The following is a 21,221-nucleotide window of genomic DNA, read 5'->3' on the forward strand; positions in this document are numbered from 1 at the left end:
GATGCATGTAAATAATGGTTTAAGGACTTAAGAAGGCTTGTTCACCCTATTTCCTTTTCTTCGTTGAGATGTGGTCTGGTGGGATTGCATGTCCGTCCGAAGGTCGTTCGACCATTAATTATATATTATGTAGACAAGCATGGTCCTATGGGCTTACATTAGTTAGTTCGGTTATGAGTCTCTATCACTAGTTTAGTATTTCTACGTTAGATCTCACTATACGAGATACATCCTCAGTGCACGGCCTTCTCCGTTGTCGAGTTGGTAACCAGAGTTTCTTGTAGGGAGAGCGGACATTATGTGTATAGATCTATACGGGATTGACACCCCCGCACCCTGATTGCTAGCTACAGTCCACGGCCTACCAAGCCACGGGGCGACAAATGTCGTAATTATACCGATGCTTGCAGGGCGTCAAGATTCTCTAGTGTCGATCAGTATGGTTACGAGTATCTCGGGGTTACCTTATAATTCATGGCTTTAAGGTAACGGGTTTTATACACAGTATTTCACTGTATACACTGTGTTCACTGTATTGGACCTTACTAGCTGTATCTTTCATTTGATACTGTCTGGGGTCTGTATTCTCTGTTTTAGACCTTACTAGCTGTATCTTTCATTTAATATTGTCTGGGATCTGTGTCTCCTTTTGTTAGACTGAGCCAGGCATACCGTTCATTTGATACCCTCCTGGAGTTTATGATTCCTTTTGCCTTAGTTAGCAATCTTCACTGCTAAGGCATATGTTATTTCCCTGATTTCTCTTGCTTTCTTTAATGATCAAATTCTGTATTTTGATAATGATAGCGATTAAGGGAAAACTACTTTTTACCCCATAACTTCGTCCAGTCTTGGTAGAAGACTGCTTTTATTAAAGAAAATATAGGATTTTCTGGAAAAGACACTAATTTAATGTATACTCTAAAACTACCACTTTTATTAAAGTTATTTGAATAAAATGACACTAAATACTTATGAACTCACCAGCATTTGTAAAAATGCTGATACTCGCTTTTCGAATAACTTGTATTCTCAGGTCAGCATTAGACAAGTACATCCCCGGAGCTTTTGATGAAGACAGTTTAGTACCAAGCTGCACCTATATTATTACATGTATTATTTTGATGTATTGTAATGTAAACCGTGTAAAACTATTACTATTAATGTAATGGTTGTTGTACTTTAATTACTATAATTCATGTGTTGTGATACTTGACATGACTGATGGGTTTTGGTCATAAGAACATCCTATGTGCTCATACAAACCCTAATGCTTGGATCTAGGTTTCTCTATTGTACATGCAAGTTATCCAAGACTATAAACCCTAATTCTAGCATACAAGTAATCATATTAACATAAGAATGGGTTTAAGATATTACCTTGACTGTTATGTAGCAATAACAATCTCAATTCCTCCTTGTATTGACTTTAGAAAGCTTAGAGTCACAAATGTCACTCCTCTAATGGTTCACAAACACCATAATCAAGAGGATGAAGAGGAGAGAGGATAGAGGCTGCCCAAAATCGTCTACAAACCCTAGAGAAGTCTTTGCCACGTTTTTGGGTCATAAGGGGTCTATATATACAAAGGCTATTAGGGTTATCTAACAAGGAAACCCTAATTTGGATGCTTAAGCCCTAAGCAACCCATGGATCCCTTTCCTCAAGGCCTTGGACAATTTCATATGGGCTTCCCCCATAGAATTCGTCCACCTTATAATATAAGGCAATCCATGGCCCAAATTGCAATTATCTTATAATTACAATTCCAGTCCCTTAAGTTTAATTAATCTCTTTTAGTCACAGAACTAATTACTAATTAATTCTTGACTAATATTAATCAAACAAAATAATTTCTCCTTTAATATATTATTCTCATAATATATTAATAAATCATATTTAATCCTTTCTCTCCATAATTCATCCTATCAAGTTGCTTTGGTGAAGGCAACCCAAAAGGACCATGCACCATCGGGTCAAGTACATACCAAAATAGTTATGGACTTAGACACTAATCCAACAGTCTCCCACTTGGATAAGTCTAATAACTATTATGCGTATGACTTCAGATCCTGATCTGCAATTGTAGCTTTCCAAAGCCGCTGTCAACTCTGATCATATCAGATACTCGTGTCCTTAGATAAGGGATCATATATTCCTCCATTCTAGATATCGTATGAGATATGATTTCAAATCATTCTTTGTGTACTATTTCTCGACTTCCGATTTATGGCGATTGACTAATTGAACAAATCAAATTAGCCCTAGCCCGGCCGAGCATTTACGTTTGTCATCACTAAATCATCGAGGGGCCCAAAGATATCGCTTTTATCCTTCTTTGGATAGAAGGAACGGATAAACTTTGATACAATGCTTGCTTGCACTCACTCACCGAATCACACAAAACAATATGTTTTATAACACCAAGTTACTAGTGCGTTTTCATATTATCAATGTGCAACCGATTAGCAAGATACAACTCACACATCTCGGTTTCAAGAATATAAGATGTTATCGTCTCACCAATCACTCGTGATACAATCCATGGAGTGATCCAAGTGAGCGTGGGTTTAGTCCAATGCTCAAATTCATATTCATAAGCACTCATGAACGTTGCGGCAACCATTTGCTTATGTCTAATACTCTTTTAGACAATCCACAGACCAATTCACGACAGTCTTCATTCATATCTACTTCCAACATATGAACGACTGTGGCCCGTTCGAATAATTTGACTGTTCTGAACCAATTAAATTATTCAGGAAGTCAAAACATGCAAAGTGAAACACAAGAATAATACTAATCCCATATGGCCTCAAACCTTTGAGTATAAATAAAACTCCTTTTTATCACCATATCGATTACTCATTATTTGTCATTTCGGGTAATCAACTTCTTACTTGAATTATTACACTTGTCCCATGCTCTTATCATGCACACAATGTTTACCTATGATTCTTACTTTGTGAAATAGATCAAATTGAACACATTTCCAATCATTCTCATTTTACAACTCCAAATCCTTTTTCATAAGTGAAAGAATATCAAATTCTTGGTACTTATAGAATATGCTAGATTCTAAGATTCTATGCAATGATTCTTCCGTAATGTCACTGCACCAAAGTCATAAAGACTATTGCCAATTATATTACAAAATCTTCTATTGGAGATTGTTACAAGACAATTCCTTAGATATGATGTCTCTCACTCAAAGTACATTCCTTTGAACATCCTTTTGCATAAACGTTTCTAATCTAGACATAGATTTTCAACATTCAATTCCCAATATGGACACGCTTCCATATTTTCCATATGACAACTCATTCTTAATAGAATCTTATCTATTCTTAATGATGTCGATATGGTCCATCCAATATGGAAACATTTCCATAATTTCCATATGACAACTCATTCTTAATAGAATCTTTTCTATTCATAATAATGTCAATATGGTCCATTCAATACCATGCTTCCAACTACTCATAAGCAACCAATCCTCGTCGAACTTTGGATTGTCCTTTGATAGTTGTTTAATTATTTTAGTCAACACCGATTCTAGTCCTTTTTCCCTCTAAATGCGCTAGACATTTGGAAAATTTTAGAATGGTCAAATATTAAAGCATTTGCAATCGATCCTATACCCGAAGCGTATGGGACACGATGCATAATGTTTTATTTGCTATGTTCTCAAAATTCAAATTGTGAAGAGGAATGTCGTAATCATAATCGAAATTTTAAGAACACACTATGTACCTTTGACTAAATGTATTAACATTTCTCAACCTAAGCCTTTAGATTTGAAATGAAGCATAATATTCTCTCCCTTAATTATAGCAGAACAACTATTCCATCCTTACGACTTTGCAAAGAATGACTATTGTTTTCTATAATTAATATTGCCAACTTGCAATACTTGCCTTAATAATCATACAACCATAACATTTATGCTCCCACTTTCATGATGATTATTATAAACATAACACTTATGCTCCCACTAGCTTTGACATGTATTCATAAACATCTTAACTTTCATAAAAAAAATACCTATTGAATTTCTTAAGTCCATGTTTCTAATACTTAGTGCTTTGATAATCTTTTATCAAGGCTTCTCGAACTTATACACCTTTGCCTTAGATAGTTCATATGTGTGTCTAAACACTGAAAACTAATTTCCAAACCTCACAATTCAAATTATGGAAAGGGATACTGTAATCATAATCGAATTCGAGAATGCAATTTTACAATCACTATCTTCCTAAAATCTTTCTTAGTGAAAGCATTTCCTCACAATCATTTTCATGAAGGAGGAAATCTTATGACACTTAGATTTAAACGGTGTATTTGTTCCTATCCATGTGAATTTGTCAAAACCAAAGTAGTTAAGCAGTTCACCTTTGCCTATCAAAATACTTTCCATTGACCAAGGTTCTTGCCTTTTATGCATTCAAACGAGAACTCATAGGACTCATATGCACAATTAACTCAATTGGAATGGCATAGAAAACAAAATAGTGTCAACACGATAGGTTGTAAACCTCAACTTGTGTGCTAGTGATGATTGATAAGGTTTATTTGATTTGTTCTTGAAACCTTTCAAGACCATTAAGACTCCTACTGACTCCTTGACATATAAGATTCTCTTGTCAATAACCATTTCTTGACAAAACAAATATTCAAGAGTTAGTGTAGCTTTTATCAACACACTTCATAAATTGGTCGTAGTTGGCCTTTGTCTTATCCAAGACATCACAACTTTCCACATTTGATGAATGTTATAAACCTTCTTAATACTTTTAACTCATTGTCACAATCTTAACTTTAAGACTTGTTATTCGAACGAAGTATGATTAACCTTTTGAATTTACCATTTCTTCAATTCTTGATTCCTCTTCTTAAACATACAATTGTACTAAAACTCACTTAGAGGATCAATTGAGATATGATTCTTAATCATTAAGACCTATCATAAAGCATAAAAGGTACTCTCCCTTCTTCTTAGAATGGAGAAACTTTTATCTTTCTGCCCACTTGATTCTTCTTATTCGTGCTGCTATTGATTTAAACTTTTTCAATCAATTCATAATTACACTTAATCTTATAAGTATAATCATATTTACTAAACCTTTAGTAAATCATGACGAATATCTTTTTTATTCTTGTGGTGGACTTTGATCAACACACAACTTTGTGTGCTCGATCTCCTAGTCCTTTCACTTGACACTTTGTCAACGAATTAGTCTAATTTCCAAATATGAAATTTCTCATTCATCATGTAACCAAGTTGCGTGATTCCAAATTTTTGTCCAATTGAAACTTGGGCGATGAGAAACTCTCCCTATTTGGTAAATTCTCGACTTTTTCCATAAACACCATAAATAAGAATCATATCCATTTGTTTTAGAAATATTCAAACATCAATTTTTCATAACGATTTCATTGCAAGGAAGTAAACAAATAAATAAAAAAGTCAAACGAAAATTTATTTTATTTATAAAAGCAGCAGAAAACATTTGTCCTTACAATGCAAAATCCATTGAAAACTATGTATTTCAAAAAAAAAATTCTAACAACTCTATCATAAATATCTTAGCTCAATATCTAATCTTCAAGTCCATGCGATCAAGATCCATTTCTTGTGATTAGATTCATCTTTCTCTTTCACCAAGATTCCTTTCTTTTCACCGATCCTACAAAAATATTCAAATGCAAACTTATCACATCATGTATTTTGAATCAATGAATAGGAACTTAACGAAGTTAGATAGTGGATTTTACCTGAAGCGCAATCATACTCTTTGACTCTCCCATCTTTGGAATTTTCAGGCTCTTGGGGCAGACTTCTATCCAACGCCCTTTCTTTTGGCAGCAAACGTAGGTCGGTTCTCCTAGAACGTCCTCGGAAGCATGGTCGGTTGACTTTCTTAACAAATATGCTCCATTGCTTCGCCAAATCATTTCTGATTCAGCAGCAATGAGCATGTAAGTTAGGTCAATGAGGTTGTCGTCATGATCCATCATACAATACTTTCTTTTGAACTCATTATATGATTCAGGAAGTGACTGCAAAACCCAATTCACAGCCAACTCATCCGGGAATGACACACCCAACATTATCAACCTATCAATGTGTGATTTCATTCCTAGAACGTGGGCACACACGGGTTTACCATCTTCATGTTTCATTTCCAATAGGGCTTTAGTGATATTGAACCTTTCAATTCTTTGATCTTGTGGGTTAGGGAGAACAATTGGAGGAGAAGGAGGAAGTGAAGCATGATTTCTTGTTCCTTTATCGAATCGTGGAATATCATCTTCATGTGGAATGCTTGTTCCACGGGATTTGGGAAGACCATAGTTGTCGAACTTTGACATCTACAAAACGGGAGAAAACGAATTCAAGTTAGTTGATCAATTGAGTCCTTAGTAAATTACCCAAATGAGATACTAAGGCTAGGACCCAACACAATATGCTCCAACCTAGAAAAGGGATGCCGTAATCTAGTTGCAGAATATTTGAAGGTAAGTGAATGACGATTCACCAATTTCCACCATGAAAAACGAAAAAGAAATTTAAGTTTTAAACCTATGAAAACTCCTAGATCCTTTGAGATTCATTGAACATTTCAATGGCATGTTTAAATCTCGATATGCCCCTCTTGTTTGTGACTAGGATGCCGAGGATCACAAAGCGGGTGTGAATAACCATGCAAACTTACATGGTGCCCTCACATGTTACAGTCACCTATTCGATGTGCCGGTAAACCCCACACGCTCCACTGAACTATGACAAACATTAAGTCACCCTTTGCTACGCTTTCTTAGAACCATTTAGTGTGCCGGTAAACCACACACGCTCCACTAATGTCTTCGCAAGGGCACAAAGTGTAATTTCATGGAATTACATCAATTCACTTTGCCTAAGTAACTAAGATTGGGAATTTGTAAAAACATTTAGTTACTTTTGTATTTCATTATACTTATAATGGAAGGTTTCGTCCTATCCTACCCGTTCAGCTAACGACCCTCCACCAGTCAAGAGTGCGGTGGGTAAGAGTGGATACCCATTCAATCGCCATATTATAGGCAATTTCCTTAAACACCCCTTATAGACCAGTTTCGTGAATGAGGCCTACTAACAGTAAGACTGACTTTTACTCATATATATATATATATATATATATATATATATATATATATATATATATATATATATATAATGTTAGACTTTTGATGTTATATATAGAATAGGGTGTATTTTACACTTTTCAAATACTAGGTGGTCAAATTTAACAATTATACTTTTAATTCAATTAAATTGTAAACCTAAACTTTTATGCATTTATTAAACCTCTTGTAATTATACTCCTTAATTAATTAGTAAAACCATAAGGGTGTGATTTGAACTTTTTCAAAACAATACTAGGGTCTTAGAATTTAACATTTCTAATTAAACTTTTAATCAACTTTTAAATTCCAAAACTTGAGGGCAAGTTTTGAAACATTTCAAAACATTAGGGTTTAGAATTTAAATATACATCAAAATTAAACTATTAATCAAAATTTAAATTCCAAAACTTGAGGGCAAGTTTTGAAACCTTTTTCAAAACATTAGGGTTTTAACTATTTAAATTTCAAAACAACAAAACTTTTGGGTTCAAATTTAAACTATAAAATCTAAAGGGGAAAATATGAAACTTTTCATAACAACAAGGATCAAATAATAAATAATCTAAAATTAACAATTAATCACATAATTATCTATATTTGATTTATTTAATGATTTCTTGCAAAACAATTTACCAATTTAATCAAAATAATTAATCAGTTATCACAGAAGGAAACAATTATTTTATTAATTGGTAAATATCTTCAATTAGATCAAGAATATAGTCAAATATATCATAAAATCGAATAAATATTGATCTAATATGATAAGGCAACTATCCTTAGGCAAAAACAGCAAAAAATCCCGGTTTTCCCTCCTGACGAGCCGACTCGTCGAGTCAAGCATGGACTCGTCGAGTCATCATGGACTCGGCAAGTTCAGCTATGGACTCGGCGAGTCCAGCCCCCAGAAACACAAAAATCGAATTTTTCAGTTACATAATGCATCAATACAATAGAAACCAATCAAGGCTCTGATACCACTGATGGGTTTTGGTCGTAAGAACATCCTATGTGCTCATACAAACCCTAATGCTTGGATCTAGGTTTTTCTATTGTACATGCAAGTTATCCAAGACTATAAACCCTAATTCTAGCATACAAGTAATCATATTAACATAAGAATGTGTTTAAGATATTACCTTGATTGTTATGTAGCAATAACAATCTCAATTCCTCCTTGTATTGACTTTAGAAAGCTTAGAGTCACAAATGTCACTCCTCTAATGGTTCACAAACACCATAAGCAAGAGGATGAAGAGGAGAGAGGATAGAGGCTGCCCAAAATCGTCTACAAATCCTAGAGAAGTCTTCGCCACATTTTTGGGTCATAAGGGGTCTATATATACAAAGGCTATTAGGGTTATCTAACAAGGAAACCCTAATTTGGATGCTTAAGCCCTAAGCAACCCATGGAGCCCTTTCCTCAAGGCCTTGGACGATTTCATATGGGCTTCCCCCATAGAATTCGTCCACCTTATAATATAAGGCAATCCATGGCCCAAATTGCAATTATCTTATAATTACAATTCCAGTCCCTTAACTTTAATTAATCTCTTTTAGTCACAAAACTAATTACTAATTGATTCTTGACTAATATTAATCAAACAATATGATTTCTCCTTTAATATATTATTCTCATAGTATATTAATAAATCATATTTAATCCTTTCTCTCCATAATTCATCCTATCAAGTTGCTTTGGTGAAGGCAACCCAAAAGGACCATGCACCATCGGGTCAAGTATATACCAAAATAGTTATGGACTTAGACACTAATCCAACAATGACGTCATCCACCCCAGAACGTTTCCGCCATTCTGGTTTTGGGGTGTGACAGATTGGTATCAAAGCATTGTTTATAGTGAGCTGAGTATATCAATTCATACAAGATATACTGCCTATAAATACATAGGGATAAAACACTCTGACCAAGAATTATACTTTAAAATATAACCATATTTTACCAAAGTATAAGAACATCCAGAATCTAAACACTTGAACACATGTATCACAAGAAGAACAATAATAAAAGTCTTCGGATGTTGAGCATCGCCGTCAAACCTAGGTAGTTATGTAATCGTAAGCTGGAATAAATGTAACCTGATCAACTACATTTATTCGAGATGCGATGAACATGTGCTTGGGAGTGATAGTAATGTTGCAACAGGTCTGAAACTTACCAAATAGGAATGCTAGAGCCAAACATGAAGATTAAAATACTATAGGAGTATTTTGGAATACTAAAAGTCTCACACTAATCCCAGAATCATAATCAGAAGATAAGAAACAAACAAGAATTAAAATACCATAGGGGTATTCTAGGATGCATAACTAACCTTGTGTGAAGAACTAAAAAGATCCTTATTGATATACCTACAATTACATAGAGTATACTCCCAAGGTTATATATAATAAGGATCCCATAGGCTAAGAATGTGTGGTTTCACCCTATTTCGTTTTCCTCGTTGGGATGTGGATCTAGAGTAGTATTACATATTCGAAGGCCTATCGGATCTAAGCTATATATGATTTGTATACCCTGTGTAATCGTAGCAGGACTCGATATGGATCACTCAGAGAAATGTTAATAATCTCTTAGGATTCTTTAGACATTTCCATTCTCGCATAAACCCTGTAGAAAACCCTATCCACTCCAGTACTCGACGGAAGAGTTCATTTCGACCCCGAAGAGGTTCATTGAGAAGATTTCCGGTTCGGAAATAAATGAATTAGGTCTAGACTATTGAAATCACCAAGTGTCTATATCTTCTAGGGACATCGGTGAGAAATTCGCCTAAACTTCCGAGATTCCAGTCATCCATCATGAAGTGATGACACTCAGAGTCGGATTCGGAAGTAAGGCGGAGTAGAAATTCAATATGTCTATACGAGAAGAGAACCCTAGGTAACTAACCGAAGGAAACCAACGCCACTCCCAGTCAAAAACACGAGGTAGACAGAGGGAGCCAGTACATGGAACCCGAGAAGTGTCTTTCCCTCGTGTTCGTCACGCTAATACACCCATAAAATAATACAATTCAGTGAGTTAGTCGTTACACTACTCACGCTATATGTTAGGTAAATCGTCATTTCCCATTGCCAGTAACACGTCTAGATCGGATCCCCACACCTATGTTGAGGTTGTTTGGCCATAAGTCTTCATGAGCCTTTCTTCCCGCGGTTTTCGTTCTGAACTGTTCTCAAATCTTTCGAGGCCGGAGAGTGAAACCTTTCCCAGTATAAAGGTAACTTAGTAGGAACGACTTGCACCTTATGGCCTTTTTCCGATACTCATACTCCTACCTTGTACACCAGGACTACATCATAGGGATGTAGGTCGACACTCAGACAACCAATATCCAAGGCACGGGAAAAATTTATGCCTAATACAGTAAGGAAAAATGTGTCCCGGGTTAACCTTCATCTCTCATCAGCTTATATTCCTTTTTTTGTGTCGGAAAACCATGCCTCCGAAAAAACGTAACCCATCCTCCGACAAGAAACCAACTCTCCTATTCGATGAAGCTACATTCCAAGCTGCAGTTTCGGAAGCCGTAGCAGCTGTCATGGCTCAGCTGAATGCTAACAACGCCAATGTTAGCAAGAACCCTATCGGAAATTCCGATCCTAGTAGTGGACAACAGCAACCAACCTCTACATACCCAGCCACCCAAGAACCCCAACCAACTCCACCGAAGATAAAGTTCAAGAACGAGGAAGGAAGTACCTCGGCTCAAGGACCTTTCGTAAGGCAACGAGCTGAGACAGTCAATACCCCTACCAACCCTTCCATCCCAACACCTACAAGACCATACATAGGAAACCTTCCCCACTGCAGCAAGTGCAGCTACCATCATCATGGTATCTGTCGAGAACTCTTCTGTGCTAGGTGCAACAGGAAGGGGCACACCTCTCGTACCTGCAGAGCCCCAGTTGAGTTCATTACATCAACCACCAATGCGGCGACCAGTACAGTTTGCCACCTATGTGGGGAGATTGGACACTCCAAAAGGGACTTCCCAACCGAAGGAAAAGACAAGGACACAGGAGGAGTCTAGCTCTAATGCTTAGGGAGAAGCATCAAGGAACCTGGTAAATTTTGGTACGTCTCTCAATCTCAGATAACTAACCAAGAACATAAAAAGACTAATTCCAAATGTAATTATTTCCCCGTTAAGGCAAAAGTCACAGCATTGTTATAAAATTTAAAATTCATCAGGTAAAACTATAATGGCTAAACATATATGTTACGGCCATGTATAAATGAGGTGGATAGACCTAGAGTGAGTGAAGGCCGCCTCATTTCCTGTTCCTCGTTTGGTTGTGGATTTAAGGCGAAGTCGCTCAGTCAACAGTCGTCCCCATCTTAATTATGCATGACTAGTATGTGTGAGGCGATTATAGAAATGCCTCGTGAGAATCCATTCATAAAAAGGTACTCTATTCAGAAACATTCAGGACTCTCTATAATTCCGCGTCGACTCTATCGGTCCAAGTATCCGCGGCAGTGATACACGGGACGAAACCCGAGACGCCTAGAATTGGTGTGCCTGTTCGACACATGACTCTATTGACCCTCATTTTATATCATGTCGAAGTGTGCCAACTTCAACGCCTCTATTAATCATGGTTCGACTTCGTGCAACCATGTGTAAATCCTTAGTGCTGTGTAAAAAGAACTTTCTCCATAGCCCTTTCGGCAAATAAAGGTTCTTCCGAACCTAAACAAAATGAGAATAATAAAAGCTAATGCAATCTGTCAGTCATCCCTCTTATCTCAAACCTCCGAAGTACCCAAGAGAAGGGTACCGTGCGCTGTTGACCGACCCCTCTTAGTCATATGAAACCGAAGCGAAAGACACTGCAAGATACTCCAGAAGACGATAACCATCCGAAGCATACTCTGTAGATTCCCCAGAAAGACCCTTCGTACCTCGCACGTCAGGTTCGTGAACCCAGAGGACAGAACTCATGAGACTAACCACTATAACCAGGTATATGCATAAAGGTGGTATATAGTTGAGATCAAAAAGATTTAAGATGTGTGCTTCCTCCCTGCTCCCTGTTCCTCGTTGGGTTGTGGGTCTGGGGTGGAGTCGCACAACTGAACATCCTGCTGACCTCAAATATATACGGCTTGCATACACCAAGTCTTAGTGGTTAAGCCGAGTATGAGCTCTACCGCGAACCTCATAGTAAATCCCTTCATCCTATTCCATAAAATAAGAGTTGGAGTCAAGAGAACCACTGTGGGTTGAGCTACTATAATGATCACAAATCTGAGATTTGTTTTCATACCGGTTAAGCCCACATAGTAACTAACATCCTCAGTTAGTAAAGAGATTAAATTTTCGAGTGATGGGAACCTATACCCACTAGATTTGACCTAGACCGAGAAAACTCAGAACCTTCGGAAGAGTAGTTGCCGAAGATGTTCGCACTACTCAGGCACTTCGTCAACCCTGTTACTGACGAGTAGTGCCTAGGATCCTCTGCCCTCTCTCATAGAGGAAGTCACCGCCGCCTTATAAGCGATAGATTGCATCCTCTGAAGTAAACACTAGAATACCCAGAACCACAGGATGACCTCCGCAGCCAAGAATACTTGCTCAAAGTGCGAAAGTAGTTGCGTAAAGCCTCATGACCCAGATCCCGAAGAGATTATAGACTTGACACCAGCCTTAGTGTTAGTCGAGGGGTTATGAAGGAGCATGTGCTTTCCGCACTAGAATCAACCAAAGTCTTAGAGATTCATTGGACTATCAGGTGTTCCATGAATACTATCTCACGTAGAGATAGTAGAATCACCCCCAGAGATAGTCCAACGCTTGTATGGTGAAACCCTATTTCCCCGGCCCTGAGGGTTTCCGTTAGAAATACCTCAAGCATCAGAAGTGCAGGTTCATTTTGCACGAGCTTGAGATAGACACTCTACAGCAAACAGATAACCGTAGACACGCAACCCATTCGATGATCTAGAAAGCCTCTAAAAGCCAATTGACAGGAAACGCGAAACCAAGGACAACCCGAGCTTCCTAAGAACCAACCTGAAGGATTACATTTCAGAATGAGAGAGAACGTTCAGAACTTCGGAATGGCGATCACGCTAGTGATGATCTTGCCACATAAGTACACTATGTTCTAAGTGCTGAAAAGCTCTACCCTTCCAAGAGCTTAGGACCATCTGAGAATCCTCGCGGAGATTTGGTCCAACCCTTTTCAGACCACTACTACTTTCAGATATTCCACAAGCTTCATCCTAGACCGATCCACTCTTTAGACTTGTTCAGTGTTGCCCGACGTCACTTTTTGTATCCCACTCATCTTGATAGAAACCATTGAGAACCCTAACCTCGTATATACACCAGTCGTAACTCGCTAACTACACGAGACGGAATCCGCATCCCGTAGGTGAAGGTTTGTTGGAATGACAAACACAAGCCAGAGTTCACCTAGGAGTGCGAGGACAAACTGAATAGGAAGTACCCTCCTGCCTCTACTCGGTCATTCATACCTAGTTCCTAGCCTAAACCTGAATTTCGGTACGAAATTCCCTCTAACGGGAGGATGATGTGACAACCCAAAGTTATTCCGTTATATTACCCGGTTTCCGTTAACGGAATATTCCATCGTATAAAAGTTCGGTTAATTTAAGGGCATCAAATAAATAAATGTCTTATTTATTTATATATTTTATGTCGTTATCGTCGTCATAAATAAATAAAAACACGTAAATTACATTTCCATTTAGTTGGAAAAAGTTAATTTTTATTACGACCATTTAACCGGGTAAAAAGCTTAAACCTCGGTGAACTTTAGTATCGGTTAGTCGTATACCGGGTGCAACACCCAAGGTATATATATAGGGAGTTGGGTACTCCATTTGAAGCTTTTACCACCCTAAACCCATTTCCTCCCTCTACCCTCTCTCTCAAGCTCGTTTCCGACTCAAATCCGCGAGTTTCCGCCTCCAAAACGTAAGATCTTCTACCCTAACTTGTTTTAGACATTGTTTAGTGTTGTTTTAACCAAAAAATACCCAAGGAAGCCAATTAGAAGGAGTTCATGACCTAAGAACCTCCTTAGGCCATAAACACCTTAAATGGTGCCAAAATGCCCAAAACTCCCTCCCTTAGGCTTGGAAACTAATTTAGGATTAAGCCTAAAAGTGTTTGAACCTCAAATCAACAAGTTTAGGCGCTTGAAAGAGGGTTTATGGCCCAAGAGCATTATTAGGCCGTAAACTCCTCAAAATATGCAAATCAAGCCTCAAAATCACTCCCAAACCACCCATAGGCTTAAGACATAAATTAGGGACTTGCTATTTCGGGTTTGGAACAATTAAACACAAAGAAATGAGGGGTAAAAAGGAGTTTACGGCCCACGCACATGCTTAGGCCATAAACACCCCCAAACGATGTCAAATGATAGTTTTTGTCCCCTAAATGGCCTTATACCTTCATTAGAAAATCCTAGGGTTGAATCAAGGGCTTCAAATCAAAGTTTAGAGGGTGCATGAGAGTTCACGGCCAAGCCATAGAGCTTACGGCCGTAAACTCCCAAGGAGTGGTCATTTGGACCGTAAACTCCAAGGGAGTGCACCCTTGGGACCCTAAACACCCCTATAGCCTTGGATAATTACTTAAAACCAATTCTAGAAGCACTTGGGACTAGATATTATCCGAAAACACTTCTCCCATGAGTTTACGGCCGTAAACTCATGGGGAATATGGCCTCCCAACCGTGAACTTGTATAAAACAAGTTGTAGGAGAGTAAACTCCTTATTCAAGCCATACACACCCTTAGATGTTACCCGGGACACCCCAAACACTTAATCAAAGTGTTTTCCGCACTTTAGGATGCGTATACTTGTTTAATTGGTATTATATGTACTAATTGTATGTAAACATATGTTATCATATGTTAATAGGTCACTAAGTGAGTCCAAGTCTTTACTTGACACCGAGCACCCAACCGACACCTTTGTCGAATCCACTTACATCAGGTGAGTTCATACCCCTGAATGAACCTTTTAAATGTTTTTAGACGTTTTATAAGGGGGGGGGGGAATACAAGTGAAACATGCCAGTTATCATATCAATCGCATGTGATTGATAACCCGCATGCACAAGATTTACCACACTGTTAACTGTTTTACCGAGAATGACACTGTAAATGGTTTTCTAAAAACGTAGTTACTTGTTCAACTTTTACTTGTAATGTTTAATCAAATGATTTTTAAAGGTTTTCAAACTAAATTTACAAAGGAATACCAAGTCGTGATTTTCTTAATATATAAAGGTTCTCCAAAGTTTTTGTCTATTTTTTATACTTCTACTTGGTTAAGATACTACTGCTTCACTTTTGTTTAGTTAATACCTCTCCTTTGTGATACACTTATACTTGAGAATGCCTCCACTTCGTGATATACTTATACTTGAGAACGCCTCCACTTCATCATACACTTATACTTGAGAGTGTCTCCACTTCGTGATACGCTTATACTTGATAACACTTCCACATAGTTAGATGTATGCCTGTGCGTGTATAGATGCATGTAAATAATGGTTGAAGGACTTAGGAAGGTTTGTTCGCCCTGTTTCCTTTTCTTCGTTGAGATGTGTTCTGGTGGGATCGAATGTCCATCCGAAGGTCGTTCGACCATTAATTATATATTATGTATACAAGCATGGTCATATGGGTTTACATTAGTCAGTTCGGTTATGAGTCTCTATCACTAGTTCAGTATTACTACATTAGATCTCACTATATGAGATACATCCTCAGTACACGTCCTTCTCCGTTGTCGAGTTGGTAACCAGAGTTTCTTGTAGGGAGAGCAGACATTATGTGTATAGATCTATATGGGATTGACACCCCTGCACCCTGACTGCTAGCTACAGTCCACGGCCTACCAAGCCACGGGGTGACAAATGTCATAATTATACCGACGCTTGCAGGGCGTCAAGATTCTCTAGTGTCGATCAGTATGGTTACGAGTATCTCAGGGTTACCTTATAATTCATGGATTTAAGGTAACGGGTTTTATACACAGTATTTCACTGTATACACTATGTTCACTGTATTGGACCTTACTAGCTGTATCTTTCATTTGATACTGTCTGGGGTCTGTATTCTCTGTTTTAGACCTTACTAGCTGTATCTTTCATTTGATACAGTCTGGGGTCTGTGTCTCCTTTTGTTAGACTGAGCCAGGCATACCGTTCATTCGATACCCTCCTGGAGTCTATGATTCCTTTTGCCTTAGTCAGCAGTCTTCACTGCTGAGGCATATGTTATTTCCCTGATTTCTCTTGCTTTCTTTAATAATCAAATTCTGTATTTTGATAATGATAGCGATTAAGGGAAAACTACTTTTTACCCCATAACTTCGTCCAGTCTTGGTAGAAGACTGCTTTTATTAAAGAAAATATAGGATTTTCTGGAAAAGACACTAATTTAATGTATACTCTAAAACTACCACTTTTATTAAAGTTATTTGAATAAAATGACACTAAATACTTATGAACTCACCAGCATTTGTAAAAATGTTGATACTCGCTTTTCAAATAACTCGTATTCACAGGTCAGCATTAGATAGGTACATCCCCGGAGCTTTTGACGAAGACAGTTTAGTACCAAGCTGCACCTATATTATTACATGTATTATTTTGATGTATTGTAATGTAAACCATGTAAAACTATTACTATTAATGCAATGGTTGTTGTACTTTGATTACTATAATGCATGTGTTGTGATACATGACATGACGTCATCCACCCCAGAACGTTTCCGCCGTTCCGGTTTTGGGGTGTGACAAACCACCACAAGGGAAAGTCCCAAGATGGTTCCTCTTCTAGTGGGACCAAGGTTGATCCTGCTAAGCCCAACCTAAACCCAAAGGAGGCAGAGTGCCATCATTGCCACAAAATAGGGCATTGGAAGAGAAGCTGCCCGGAATATCTGCAAGCCATCAAGGATGGGAAGATGAAGCCATCTTTCGTAGGTATTTACACAATTAAATCTAATTATTCATCTCATGCTATCTCTTGGGTTCTTGATACAGGGTGTGGTTACCACATTTGTTCTGATTTGCAGGGACTAGGAAGAAATAGGGATGTGCAGCTTGGAAGAATAAATCTAATCATAGGGAACAGAAGAACGTCGCATGTTACCAAGATTGGAGTGTATTCTTTTGTGCTTAGTAATGGATTGAATTTAGTTTTAAATAATTGTTGCTACTCGGTAGACATGGCAAGAAACATCATTTCTTTTCATGGTTTATTTAGACAAGGATTTAGATATTCGTTGAATAATGAGAATGGTTCGATTTATGCTTATCTAAATGGTGTTTTATATTTTGAAGCAATGCCTTGTAATGGAATTTATGAAATTGTTATGGTTGTAGATAACCTAGGAAATGATGTGTTGTGTATGGTTTCTTCCAATAGTATGGATAAAGCATCCTTGTGGCATTGTCGTCTTGGACATGTCAACAAGAAGCGCATAGCCCAACTCCAAAAGGATGGAGTGTTGGAGTCATTCGACCTTAGGGAAGATGAAACATGTGAATCTTGTTTACTTGGAAAGATGACCAAGTCACCCTTCACTAGAACTTATGAGAGGGGTGAGGGTTTCTTGGATCTCATACACACCGACGTGTGTGGGCCCTTTAGATCCACCACCAAGGATGGGAACCGCTTCTACGTGACTTTCACCGATGATTGTAGTAAATATGGGTATATTTACGTAATCAAACACAAGTTAGAAACGTTTGAAAAGTTTAAAGAGTTCAAACATGAAGTGGAGAATCAATTAGGCAGGAAAATCAAGATGCTTCGATCCGATCTAGGAGGAGAGTACCTAAGTCTTGAATTCCACGACTATCTTAAGGAATGCAGAATAGTTTCACAATTGACGCCACCTAGGACACTGCAGCTGAATGGTGTGGCAGAAAGGCGAAATCGAATCCTATTAGACATGGTTCGTTCTATGATGATTTGTGCTTCACTACCTATCTCATTCTGGGGGTATGCCTTAGAGACTGTCGCCCATATCCTTAACCGAGTCCCCACAAATAAGGTTGCCAAAACACCTCATGAGATGTGGACAGGGAAAGCTCACTCGTTAGCACATATCAAGGTTTGGGGATGTGAAGTTTTCGTAAGACAAGAAACTCACGACAAGCTCAAACCTCGTAGTGAGTGATGTATTTTCATCGGCTACCTGCAGAAATCCTTTGGATATCTCTTCTATAGACCGAGTGACAATGATGTCTTCGTTGCGAGGAGAGGGGTTTTCCAAGAGCGATAACTCATAAGCTAAGGAGACAGTGGGAGGCAAATCGATCTTGAAGAGATTCAAGAGTCGAGCGATGAAGGAACCTCTAACGCTGGCGCTCAACCCGAGGAGGAAACTCTGGTTGAACTGATTGACGAGTCCTTACCTCTTAGACGTTCCGAAAGAGTTAGATTTCAACCCCAGTTTTATGGTTTTCATATTACTACCGAAGGGGAAACGTATATTAGTGATGGTATGCTAATAAATCCAGATGAACCTAATAGTTATAAGGAAGCCATGGTAGGCCTAGATTCTGCAAAATAGAAAGAGGCAATGGACAGCGAGATTCACTCCATGTATGACAACCAAGTTTGGAATTTGGTTGACAATGTGCCATGACCTAAGACGGTTGGGTGCAAATGGATCTTCAAGAAGAAGACCGATGTGGATGGGAATGTGCACACGTATAAGGCACGATTGGTGGCAAAGGGCTTTACTCAAACTCCCGGAGTTGACTATGATGAGACCTTCTCACCAGTTGCTAAGATAAAGTCTATTAGGGTGATGCTAGCCATTGCTTCATTTCATGATTATGAGATATAGCAGATGGATGTCAATACCACTTTCCTTAATGAGAAGTGGGTTGAGGATGTTTACATGGCTCATCTAGAAGGTTTTGTCAATCCAAAGCATCCCAATAGAGTGTGGAAGCTTGAGAAGTCCATTTATGGACTTAAGCAAGCATATCGCAGATGGAATCTTTGCTTCGATGAGAAAGTCAAAGAATTTGGAGTTGTACAATGAAGATGAATCATGTGTATATGTCAAGGCCAGTGGGAGTATAGTTAGCTTCCTCGTTTTGTATGTCGATGACATACTACTCATAGGAAACGACATCCCGACTCTGCAGGAGGTTAAATCCTGGCTCGGGAAGTGCTTCGCTATGAAGGACCTTGGAGAGGCTTCGTATATTTTGGGAATAAGGATAGTGAGACAACGAAGTAAGAGACTAATAGGACTTAGTCAGAACACTTACTTGGATAAAGTACTAAAACGTTTTAGTATGGAAAACTCAAAGAAGGGAGAACTACCGATACAGAGCAATGCCAAATTGAGTAAGACACAAAGTCCGAGTACAGAAGCCGAGATAGCTGAGATGAGCCGAGTACCCTACGCTTCCGCAGTTGGCTCAATCATGTACGCTATGACATGTACTCGCCCTGATGTGGCCTTTTCTTTGAGCATGGTCAGTAGATATCAAGGGAACCCGGGCAGAGCTCATCGTATTATGGTCAAGAATTTACTTAAGTACCTTCGGAGGACCAAGGAATGCTTTTTAGTCCTCAGAGGGAGTGATGACTTAAAGGTGCGTGGGTATAGTGACGCCAGCTTCCAGACCGACAAGGACAACTACCGTTCGCAGTCGGGCTGGGTCTTTACCCTTAATGGAGGAGTAGTGACTTGGAAAAGTTCCAAACAAGAAACCGTAGCTGATTCAACGTGCAAATCAGAGTACATTGCAGCGAGTGAAGCATCAAAGGAGGCGATGTGGTTGAAGAACTTCATTGGTGATCTTGGAGTTGTGCCTACCATAAAGGAGCCTATGGAAATTTTCTGTGATAATGAAGGAGCGGTTGCCTTGACCAAGAAACCAAGGGATCATGGTAGATCTCGGCATATCGACAGAAAATAACACTTTATCAGACATTGAGTAGAAGAAGGCCACCTCGTAGTAAAGAGGGTATCGTCAGAGGATAACCCAACAGATCCGCTTATGAAGGGACTGAGTAGGGTTAAGCATTTGCAGCATGCTAGGAGTGTTGGGCTGAAAGACGATATTAGTTTAGATTAGATAGTTTTGGAAACATGTAATAGATAAATGTAATTGACATTTGATGATTAAATAAAGGAGTATTATTTATGAGTAAAGCTACTGTCTTATGTTAATTGTTTAACTATTGTTTCATTTTGCATGTTTTGACTTCCTGAATAATTGAGTTATTAAGAATAATCGAATTATTCGAATGGTCCATAATCGTTCATATGTTGGAAGTAGGTACGAATGAAGATTGTCATGTATTGGTGTGTAGAGTGTCTAAAAGGTATTATACATAGAAAAGGTTTGCTGCAACGTTCATGAGTGTTTATGAACAAGTTTTGAGCATTGGAATAAATCTGCGCTTGCTGGAATCACTTTATGGAATATGACAAAAGTGATCGCAAGACGATAATATCATATGGTCTTAAAACCAAGATATATGGTTTATTGTTTATTAATTGGTTGTGCATTGACTATGCGAAACCGCATCAGTAAATTAATGTCAAAAAACACATTGTTGTATATGATTGATTAGTAAATAATAAATGCATATAAGTCGAAGTTTATCTGTTACTTTTATCCTAAGAGAGTAAAAGCGATATCAGGGCCCTTCGATGATTTGATTTGACTTATGTTTCGGGCCCGGTCAGGACTGAATTGATGTGTTTAATTAAGTTCTATGTCAAATGAATCTGACATTGAGAAACCAACTGCTGGACAATAAATTCCATGAGATTGTCCACACAATATCTAAACAGAGGACTGTACGATCCCTTATCTAAAGGACAGGATACTAATAAGATCAGATTTTGACAGCGTCTTTGAGAGCTACGATTGCTAATCGGATTGTGTTTGCATATATAGTTACTAGACTTATCCAAGTGGGAGACTGTTGGATTAGTGTCTAAGGCTGTAACTATATTTGGTAAGTACTTGACCCAGTTGTGCATGGC

The sequence above is a fragment of the Lactuca serriola genome, chromosome 1 (genome assembly GCF_051521515.1).
Source record: "Lactuca serriola cultivar US96UC23 chromosome 1, Lser_US96UC23_V15, whole genome shotgun sequence".
NCBI classification, from domain to species: Eukaryota; Viridiplantae; Streptophyta; class Magnoliopsida; order Asterales; family Asteraceae; genus Lactuca; species Lactuca serriola.